The sequence below is a fragment of the Microcebus murinus genome, chromosome X (assembly GCF_040939455.1).
Source record: "Microcebus murinus isolate Inina chromosome X, M.murinus_Inina_mat1.0, whole genome shotgun sequence".
NCBI lineage: Eukaryota > Metazoa > Chordata > Mammalia > Primates > Cheirogaleidae > Microcebus > Microcebus murinus.
Window position 1 is genome coordinate 127,358,275 of NC_134136.1, and position 9,787 is coordinate 127,368,061.

Genomic DNA, 9,787 nt, shown 5'->3' on the forward strand with positions numbered 1-9,787 from the left:
ACATACGAAATTCCTCTTCTGTCATATTGGTTGCCTGATTTTGGTCAGTGTCCATTTCTAGGGGGCTGGTGCTCCTCTTTGGGGGTGTGTTTTCTGTTTGGTTCTTCATATTTCCTGAGTTCTTTCGCTGATTTCTTCCCATGTCGATCAGTTGTTGTTTCTTTCCTTAGGTTATTGTTTGGGTATTCACACACCTTGTTTAGTTTCTGAGGCGTTAGGTGGTGCCTGTGGGTGAAATTGGACCACTCCCTGTATATTGAGTCAGTGGGTGCCGTGGAAAGGCTGTGCAAGATGCCGTCCCTGTCAGTAGGTGGCGTTTGCTTGGAGGAACAGGCTATGGTGTTGATTTTGAGTCCTGTTATCAGCTCTCGTTCTGGGCGGAGCTGGGTTGGGTAAGCCTGCCCTCAGGCCGTTAGCAGGGGTCAAAGTTCTGTTCTCTGCTGTCAGGGCGGGGCTGGAATGGTCCCGCTCAGCCAGAAAGTCTGGGTGTGGGGGTGGGGCTGTCTGAGACCCGCAGTCTGCAGCAGGCCTTGCTTCTTTCCACACTCCCCAACTCCGCAGCTACTCCTGGGCCTCTGCCAGCAGGCCAGACCACAAGCTACCAGGCCTCCCCGGACTGTGACGCCGGCGGGGAGGTTCCCTGCACAGGAACGCCACCTGGGTTGGGCGCACGGCCTCCTCCTGGGAGGAGGGTTGCCCTCTAGGACGCCGATCCACCCCTGGAGGCACACAGACCTCAGTAGGCTGTCCAGTATAACCCTTCTGTGCCCCGGGCAATGCTAGCCCTCGGTGCAGGGGATCTGGTCTGCAGGTCCGACCTCTGGGTCCCAGAGTTCAAACTGTATTCCCACCAGGGAGAGGATTTCCGGTCCTAATTCACCCACAGGGAGCCCAAGCTGGGTCTATGTCTCTCAGCCTCTGAGTCGGCACCATTTTCCTGGGAACACGGTGCCAGCAGCACCTGGGAGGGTGGGCGGGGTCCCAAACGGGAAGGTCCCGTTCCCTGGAGGTGCCTCCGGCTGGTGGCTGTATTGTCTCTCTGGGCAGCCGCGGGTAGGGTCGGCGGAGGGGAGGAGGAGGCAATATGGCGCCTGCCGCGCGGCTCGGGTCTGTGCACACGGAGGTGCCCGGAGGAAGTTGGGAACCTGGTGCCACGTCTGCTACAGGCTCACCGCTGGCAGGCGGCGGCAGTTTCTGGGCTGGTGTCCACAGGTCTCTCCACCCGCTGGGGAGCCCACCAGCAGTCCCGAATGCAGGGGAGGGGAAACAGCAGATCCATCTACCCTTGCCGCTGGTCTCCGGGCTGCTCCGGTGGTCTCAGCCTCCAGTTCTCCTCCGCAGCCTCCTCTCGTGGAGTCTCCCGGGGTCTCAGGTACCCCTTCTTCCGGCCCTTGTCCGCTGTATGCTCGTCTTTTTGCTTCTTTCCTCTAGTTTCTCTGGTTGCCTGATTTCGGTTGGTATCCGTTTCTAAGAGGCTGGTGCTCCTCTTTCAGGGTGTGTTTTTTGTTTGTTTTTTTCATATTTCCTGTGTTCCTTTGATGATTTCTTGCCATCTCCATCAGTTGTTGCTTCTTGCCTTTAGGTTTTTGTTTGGGTATTGACACACCCTGTTTAATCTCTGAGCCAGTAAGTGGTATTTGTGGGTGAGATTCTACCACACCCTGTATAATGATGAGTCAGTAGGTGCCCTGAAAAGGGTTTGCACAATGTCCTCCCTGTCAGTAGGTGATGCTTGCTCAGAGGAACAGGCTACACCGTTGCTTTTGGGTCTTGTATCCAGTTCTTTTTCCTTAGGAGAGGCACTCTATCTGGGACTTCCAGGTGTATACTTTCCTCCCTCTCAGTGAGAGCTGGTCTTGGAGTGAGTCTGGGTAGAGCTGGGTTGCATAAGCCTGCCCTCAGGTACCACCAATGCTGTTAGCAGGGGTCAAATTCTGTTCTCTGCTTCCGGGAGAAGCTGTCAGGGAGGGGCTGGAATGATCCCCTTCAGTCAGAAAGTCTGTATGTGGGGTTGGGGCTGTCTGTGACCCGCAGTCTGGAGCGGGCCTCACTTCTTCCACCCTCCCCAACTCCACGGCTACTCCTGGGCCTTTGCCAGCAGGCCAGACCTCATGCCACTGGGGCTCCCCTGGCTATGATGCTGGCCGGGATGTTCCCTGTGCAGGATCACTGCCTGGGCTGGGTGCACGGCCCCCCTTTGGGAGGAGCAATGTTGCCCTCATGGATGCTGATCTGCCCCTGAAGGCACACCCACCAGGGTAGGCTGTTCATCTATATCCCTTCTGTGCCCTGGGCAATGCAAGACCTGGGTGCATGGGATCTGGTCTGCATCTCTGTTCTCTGGGCCCCAAAGTTCAATCCCTGACCCCACCAGGGAGAGGATTGCCAGTTCCAATTCACCCACGGGGAGCCCAAGCTGTGTTTATGTCACTCAGCCTCAGGGTCTGCCCCTTTCTCCTGGGATAACCGGGCCAGCAGCACCTGGGAGGACTGGGAGGTATGGAGCTCTCCGTCTGAGTTCCCCTCAGTCAGCTGTAGGGCCTCAAAAGGGAAGGTCCGGTTCCCTGGAGGTTCCTTTGGCTGGGGGCTATATTGTCTCTGTAGAAGCTGTGGATAGGGACAGGGGAGGTGGGAAGGAGGCAATATGGCACCTGCTGCACAGCTCAGGTCTGTGCACACGGAGTAGCCCCGAGAAGTTGGAAGCCTGGTGCCATGTCCGCTACAGGCTTACCGCTCACTGGCGGTGGCTGTCTCTGGGCTGGTGTCCGCAGGTCTCTCCAACTGCTGGGGAGCCCACAGGCAGTCTGAGATGCAAGGGAGGGGAAAGTTAACTATTTCACCTACCCTTGCTGCTGGTCTCCAGGCTACTCAGGAGGTCTCTGCTTCTAGTTCTCCTCCACACCTTCCCCCCATGGAGTCTCCTTTGGTCTCAGATACCCCTCCTTCTGACCCTCCTGTGATGTATGCTCGTCTGATTGCTTTTTTCTTCTAATTTCTCCTAGAATCTGCCTTTTCTACAGAGACACTCTGTCTGGCAGTGTTTCTCATCCATCATCTTGCTCCACCCCCTGCTTTTAATTTAATTTTAAGAAGATTTTATTTTCAAAAAGTATCTCATATGGGCATAGCAGATGAGCAATTTTCCACATTTTGCCATTTTGTAGACATTTCTTATTGGGAGCCAGTAACTGTCATGCTTAGAATGGTCCCTGTATAACTTAAAGAAGAATTAAGCTAAGCTCTATTCCAGACATTTATCAGTGTTTTTTTGCTATTTTTGAGTGCATTTTATAATGAAAGTTTACTGATCTGCGTGCTGCAGTATGCTATGTGAGTAGACTCATTAAGTCACACCATCATGGGGAGAACCCAGTCCCTAATTAGCTTGGGTTGTCCCCATCCTTTCCTTAAGACATTAAGTCTTTCATCTATTTACTCATTCATCAGATGTTACTAGAAAGAATCCTTTAGGGATATACATGAATAGAAATCTAAAACCTGGTTCTTTCCTCAATAATCTGAAACTCTAGCCTGGGATATAAAATCAAACTGCAAGAAGAGAGGTACCAAAGAACAAAAGAGACATTTCCAATGTTAAAAAGTGGCAGGGTGGTCCTTCCCTTTACCTGCTACTCCATGGGTGCATGTAACACAGCTGATAGACTAGGTCACCACAGTGGTAACAGTACTGTGATTCCCCGAAAATAAGACAGGGTCTTATATTTATTTATCCTGAAGAAGACACCCTAGGGCTTATTTTCATGGTATGTGTTATATTTCCCTCAAAGCCTAAGTTCGCAGCATGCACAGGATGGCCGGGACCTGACAGGGGGAGCCGACTTTGTTGGTGGGGCTGCCCACACCTTTTCGGTCACCTCTGGGATAGTAGTTGTCACGATGGGGCAGATGAGATATATTATCTTCTTTACCACTCCGCTACGAAATGCATGGGTTGTGCAGATACACTGTGCAGCCACACCCATCACTAGGTTTTATTTTCAGGGTAGGGCTTATATTGCACAAATGTTTAGAAATCCTGCTAGGGCTTATTTTATGGAAAGGTCTTATTTTTGGGGAAACACGGTACTGCAGAGAAAAAATATGGCTGAGACATCAGAACATAAGGTTTTGATTCCTAATATGGCCATTTGCCAGTTATGTGGCCTGGGGAAAGTTATTTTACCTGAGAGTGCCTCAGTTTCCTCATCTGTAGAATGGAGATGATAATAATAATATCTGCCAGGCTATCCCATAGGGATATAATAATGCTCAAAGGAATCTTACTTGTATCTTGTCTGTATTCCTGCAATAGAAGGAACCCTCTGTGAGAGCAGGGACCTTTGGCTGTCTTGTTGATCAGCATATTTCCAGTATCTAGCAGAAGGCTTGGAACACATAGTAGGCACTCATAAATATTATACTATCCTGGCTTAAGCTTAAGCCCATTATCCAAAGTGAGGCAACACAAGATCAGAAAAATGGGCTCCACATGTACTTGCCATTGAGTTGGTACTGACTGATTAACACTATGGTGCTCATAAAGTGGTAGAGTTCACCAAGGATTCGGGAGTTGAGGGGGTAGACCCACATCTTAGGGATGTGGTGAGCATTGTGGAGTGGAAGGGCATATCTCTAACCCTTAACCCTTCCTAGGGAGAGGCAAAGATATAAAATGTATCCAAAATGTCTAAAAATAAAAGAAAACATTTATCGGGTGTTGAGCAGGTGGGAGGGGGGAGGAGGGGATGGGCATATACATACATAATGAGTCTGATGCTCACCTCCTGGAGGATAGACATGATTGAAGCTCTGACTCGATGGGGGAGAGGAGGCAAGAACAATATATGTAACCTTAACAAGATTTGTACCCCCATAATATGAAATAAAAAAAAATATTAGATACACAAATGAATAATATATGTTAAAGCCCTCTGTTATTTTTATAAAACTCTTCAAATCTATGGTAAAGGGATTTCAAGAGCAGTACAGACAGGCTATATGTGTAGACTGTCACTCTGTTTTTCAGGCTTCTATGTGGTTTTTGCCTGAAAGGATTCACACATTCCTGGGGACAGTCCAGAGAGCAGCTCTTTTCAATATTTGTTCTCTTGTAATGTGGAGATGCTGTGAGCATGTAGTTTAAACATGAAGTGCTAATTTTGTATTGAATTTTCCAACTATTTCTCATTATCAAGGTACTTCTATGTAAATAAAACTTCTCCCTTCAGAGGAAGTACCTCTTTTTATCCTAGCATTCTGTTTAAAGAAATATGAGACAAGGAGAAAATTAGGTAGAAAAAGGCTAATTTAAACAGAGCAATGTTCTGTTTACACACAAACTAAATACAGGTTTGCTAGGAAAAGAGGCCAAGCTAACCATATAGTTCTAGCCATCAGTCTAACCCAGCTGTCAGCCTTGCTTCATCGGTCAGTCAGCTGACATATATTTGCCCAGCATCTATAGTGTACTGCATGTGAAGAATCCAGAGTCCTTAAACTTAGTGTGTTTTGAGGAAAGTTGGATTAAAATATCCTCACTTTACAAAGTATATGAAACCTAAGTTATAACATTTGAAGAAAAGAGATTCTTAAAGAAAAAGAAACCCATAATTCCTTTGCCATGGCACAGCTGCTGTTTAATTGTGCTTATTCCTATTCAGTCTTAGTCCACCAACATATATATTTTTCATATATATTTATATTTATATTTTTCATACTCTTGGCTTCCACTTACCACCGAGTAAGTTCCGTTTTTCTACAGTCCCATTTTTGATCATTTCAGTAACTGTACATTAGTCCATGGAATTGGAGGACTTCTGATTCCAACCAAGATGGAGTGGGAGGGATTAGATTAACTTTCCTGCCTAAAATAAGTAAAAATAAAACAGACAAAATATATGCCATAAGATTTTTCAAGATAATGGCCATCAGACAACAAAGGCTAGGGATCCTTTAGCAATGGGAAACCAATGAGGTGAGCCCCACAGTTACCACAGCTTACTACCCAGCAAGTTTCTAGGCCACATGGTAGAGAGGAAGAACACATATGGAGCCCAGTGGACTGCCTGAGTCAAGGAGATTGAGCTGAGAGTATAGGGACACTAAGTTTGCTAGCAGAGTTCCAGAGAAGAGAGCTGCATGGAGAGAGGACCAAGAGGCTGACTCGGCGAGTGAGGTCCGGAGGCGGCTGCGGCGGGTGCCGCGACTGTCCCACGGCCTCGCAGGCGCGTGTGGGGAGGACCTGCAGGTCGAGGTGAAGAGCCGGGGTGATGAGGAGAGGTCACGAGCCCTGCAGGACAAGCACCTTCAGCTTGTGCGCCCAGCCAGATGATGTGCTTTCGGGCTTGGGGCCTTCAGAGCTTTCCACTAGACCTCTGCGTGTATTGGCCCAGCCAGCCTCTTTAGCCAAGCAGAAAGCTGATAACACAGCTTTGATTAAAGATGACGTCCTTGTTTGTTCAAGAAATTCGCCTTTCTAAAAGACATGAAGAAATAGTATCACAAAGATTAATGTTACTTCAACAAATGGAGAATAAATGTGGAGATCAAAACACAGAAAAGGCATCTCAGCTGAAAGCAGCTGAGACTACTTTTAAAAGGAACCCTAGTCTTTTAAAGGATATAGAAGCAGCAGAAAAGTCTCTAGAGACCAGGATTCACCCAATTCCATGGCCTGAGGTGGTTTCTCTTGAGACTCATTACTGGGCATCAGTAGAAGAACATATTCCCAAATGGGAACAGTTTCTTTTAGGAAGAGCACCATATCCCATTGATGTTGAAAATCAAAATTAAGCAGAAAAAAGCATTCAAAATGAGGCACAGTGATAACTTCTTCACATGATACTTCAAAAAACTTGTTTAAGTTTAATAAAGCTGAATATTAAAGACTATGTAGGTGATTGCAAGGACTTTAGGAATTGAATATGTTCATATTGTTCCATTATCTCCTAAATGACAGTGAATACATGAGCACTTACTGGGAAGTCTCAGTCTATCACCTATGACTCTCAAGGTCATGAGTTTGTTTTGTACCAAACCCATGGACATGCTCAAAACTAATATTAAAAGGTGGCCAGTTTATTAAATATTAAATAAAAACTAAAATTCAAGGACCTCTTAAAAATTGGCCAGAGCACTTATGACATTAAGCTACCACAGGGAAAATATGAAGATTTAGGGACATACTTTTTGAATGCTCCCCACATACACACACACTCATTTCCAGTTCACATAACCATCATGTATTAGAGCCTGCATTCGAAGCCTACTCTGTGTCCAACCTCGAAAGCCATAACTCTCTTTTCATATCCCTTAAATACTGTTCATGGGACAATTATGGAATAAAGGTGAATCCAAACCTCCTTTCAACACTGTAAAAGCATATTAAAAGCCTTCCAGTGCCCATGTATGCATTTTCATTTTATTTTTATTTTTGGCTTCTAGCTGCCTCGCTTGAAAGACTATCTTCAAGCCTTAGTCCTGATTGCATTTTGAACTGGTGTCGTTTTGCTTCCAAAGTAGTTTCTTGGCTTTATTTTTTTTCAGGCCAATTACCATTACCGCACATGATGTTGTCATTTAAATTCATTTAAATTCACTGCATTTTATACTTATAAGCTAAAACATATGAACACACAAAAATGGACATCTCAATATCTGGGTATATAAATTTCTATTGAAAATCATCCAGGAAGCAGGGATGAGTGATTAAATCAATAGATAGCTATGGTAAAGAACAGAAAGAAGAGGACAGAGAGAGATCATATCCCATCTCAGTGAATACCACCTCACTATGTTATGTGGCTAAATAATGAAAATATTCCCAGATCTCCAGCAACATATCACTTATGTTAAGGAGTACAAAACATAATCACTTGAACAGTGAGGTTGCACAATTTCCTGAAGTTCAAATGCTGGAATGAGATCCAACAAACAGGTTCCTTGCAGAAAAATAAGCATGGATCTGTGTCTTAAGCCAGTCCAAAACAAACAAACAAAAAACTCTAAATATTTTGGCAGAGAATTAGAAGATTTTACTGATAAACTTAAGTTTCATATGAGCTATGATACACAGACTATCCAAAAAGGATCCAGTTGTTAAGGAAATCAAACTGGATCACAAAATAGAAATATAATTTGTGTATGGTTTAAAGAAGCAAATGGCTTAAATAAAGGTAGTCAGACTTAGGGAAAAGAGCACCAAGTTTGGCTTTAATGGATTCTGTCTCTTGCTTTGTTTCTAACTTGCTGTATGGCCTTGCCCTCTTTGACACTATTGAATGAGAAATTGCACTAGAAATTCTCAGGGTCCTTTTCACTTCTGTGCTAAAAGTACTTTTGCTAATAATACTTTCAACTTTAATCTGCCTAAAAAACGTGGGGTAGTTGTTAAGCCCCCAGTTGGCCTTTTCTTGCTCTAAGTCTAGGTTGTATGTGCAGGAACTCTGGCAAAATGGCCCCATCAGTAATGGTACAGCTCCTCCACTGCTATGCCAGTTCTCTTTAACAAATTGACTGCCACGCTAGAAAATAAATTTTTTTCCCTGGGGCCAACGTGTTTTATTAAAACAAAACAATCCTTTCGAATCTGTTATTTTTTATTATTTTCTTGTGTGTGAGTTCTGTGCAACACAATCCACGTTTTTAACATTAAATTGTCAATATTAATTGTAACAATAAGTACATCAACAAGTAAGATTTTCATGAACCAACTGTAGGGTTTTGCTTAATGAGGCCCTGGGCTCAAAACTTGCTTGAGTTAAATACAACTCACATGGCAGTCGATGTGTTAAATCAGTGTGTTAGATTCTAATAATGAGGAAAGGAAGATGAGATGACTGCCATCCTTTGCTACTACTATGATAGCATCCTACCAACACCATTAAAAGGCATAATTTTTTTGCCATGGCCTTTGATCTATAAACATTTTCAATGCTTATGCTTTCAGTATATGTGTAATGTGCTTCTCTTCTTGAGTGGGGCAATGTATATGTTGTGACATCCGTAATCTCTGCTTGTTGTTATATTCCAGCAATATTTTCAAGGACATGTTTGATAATGACTTTGAGTTAGCTTTTTAGTTGATTGCAGCAGTGTTAGAAACTGTAATATGAAATGCATCAAAGCTTGTGTTCTGCCTGTGTTTTCTTGTTGTTTATATCTCTAACTGCAAAATGAAATATCATAGCTTTCTCTTTTGGAAATTTATAGGATCAAGTTGATATTGTAGAAGTTGAGCAATATGGACCACAAGAAACCCTTGAAGTAATTAGAATACGATCTGATTCATCTTGTGAGTCCAGCACATCTTCGCTGGAAACCATGCCTGAATCACCAGGTAGGTACACTTGAGAATTTGGATATGGACTATCAGAAGAAAAATAGTGACCTATAGGGTAGTTACAGTTTTCAAATGAAGATAATGTTCTATTTATAATGGTGTGAAATCACAGGAGTGAATTCCAACTTTCTTAGTCTTCTGTAAATTTTTGAGATGATGATTTGAAAGCAGTAAAAATGATTATCTCATCACATATTCAAGTGCTTTGGAATGGTATTATTCTCTCCCATTTAATTTTACTCTTCTAAAGATTGGTGCTGGATCTCCATCCTTGAAAGAATAGCATTTATCTTTTCATACTTATGTAGTCTGTTCTGCTATGGCACAATAGTTATGTCTCAAAGAAACCTCTTGTTATTAAGTTTTAGTGGGCATAAAGGGAGAAAGGGATAGTATCTCAAAAACAGTGATATTTCTTGCATAAGTTCCAATATTAAAGATATTTCA

The 9,787-nt window shown here is 44.1% G+C and overlaps 1 pseudogene; it reads left to right on the forward strand.

The window, feature by feature from the left end:
• Positions 1-6,276: 6,276 nt before the first annotated feature.
• LOC105855144 (centrosomal protein 15 pseudogene) lies at positions 6,277-6,840 on the forward strand (annotated as a pseudogene).
• The last annotated feature ends 2,947 nt before the right edge of the window (positions 6,841-9,787 follow it).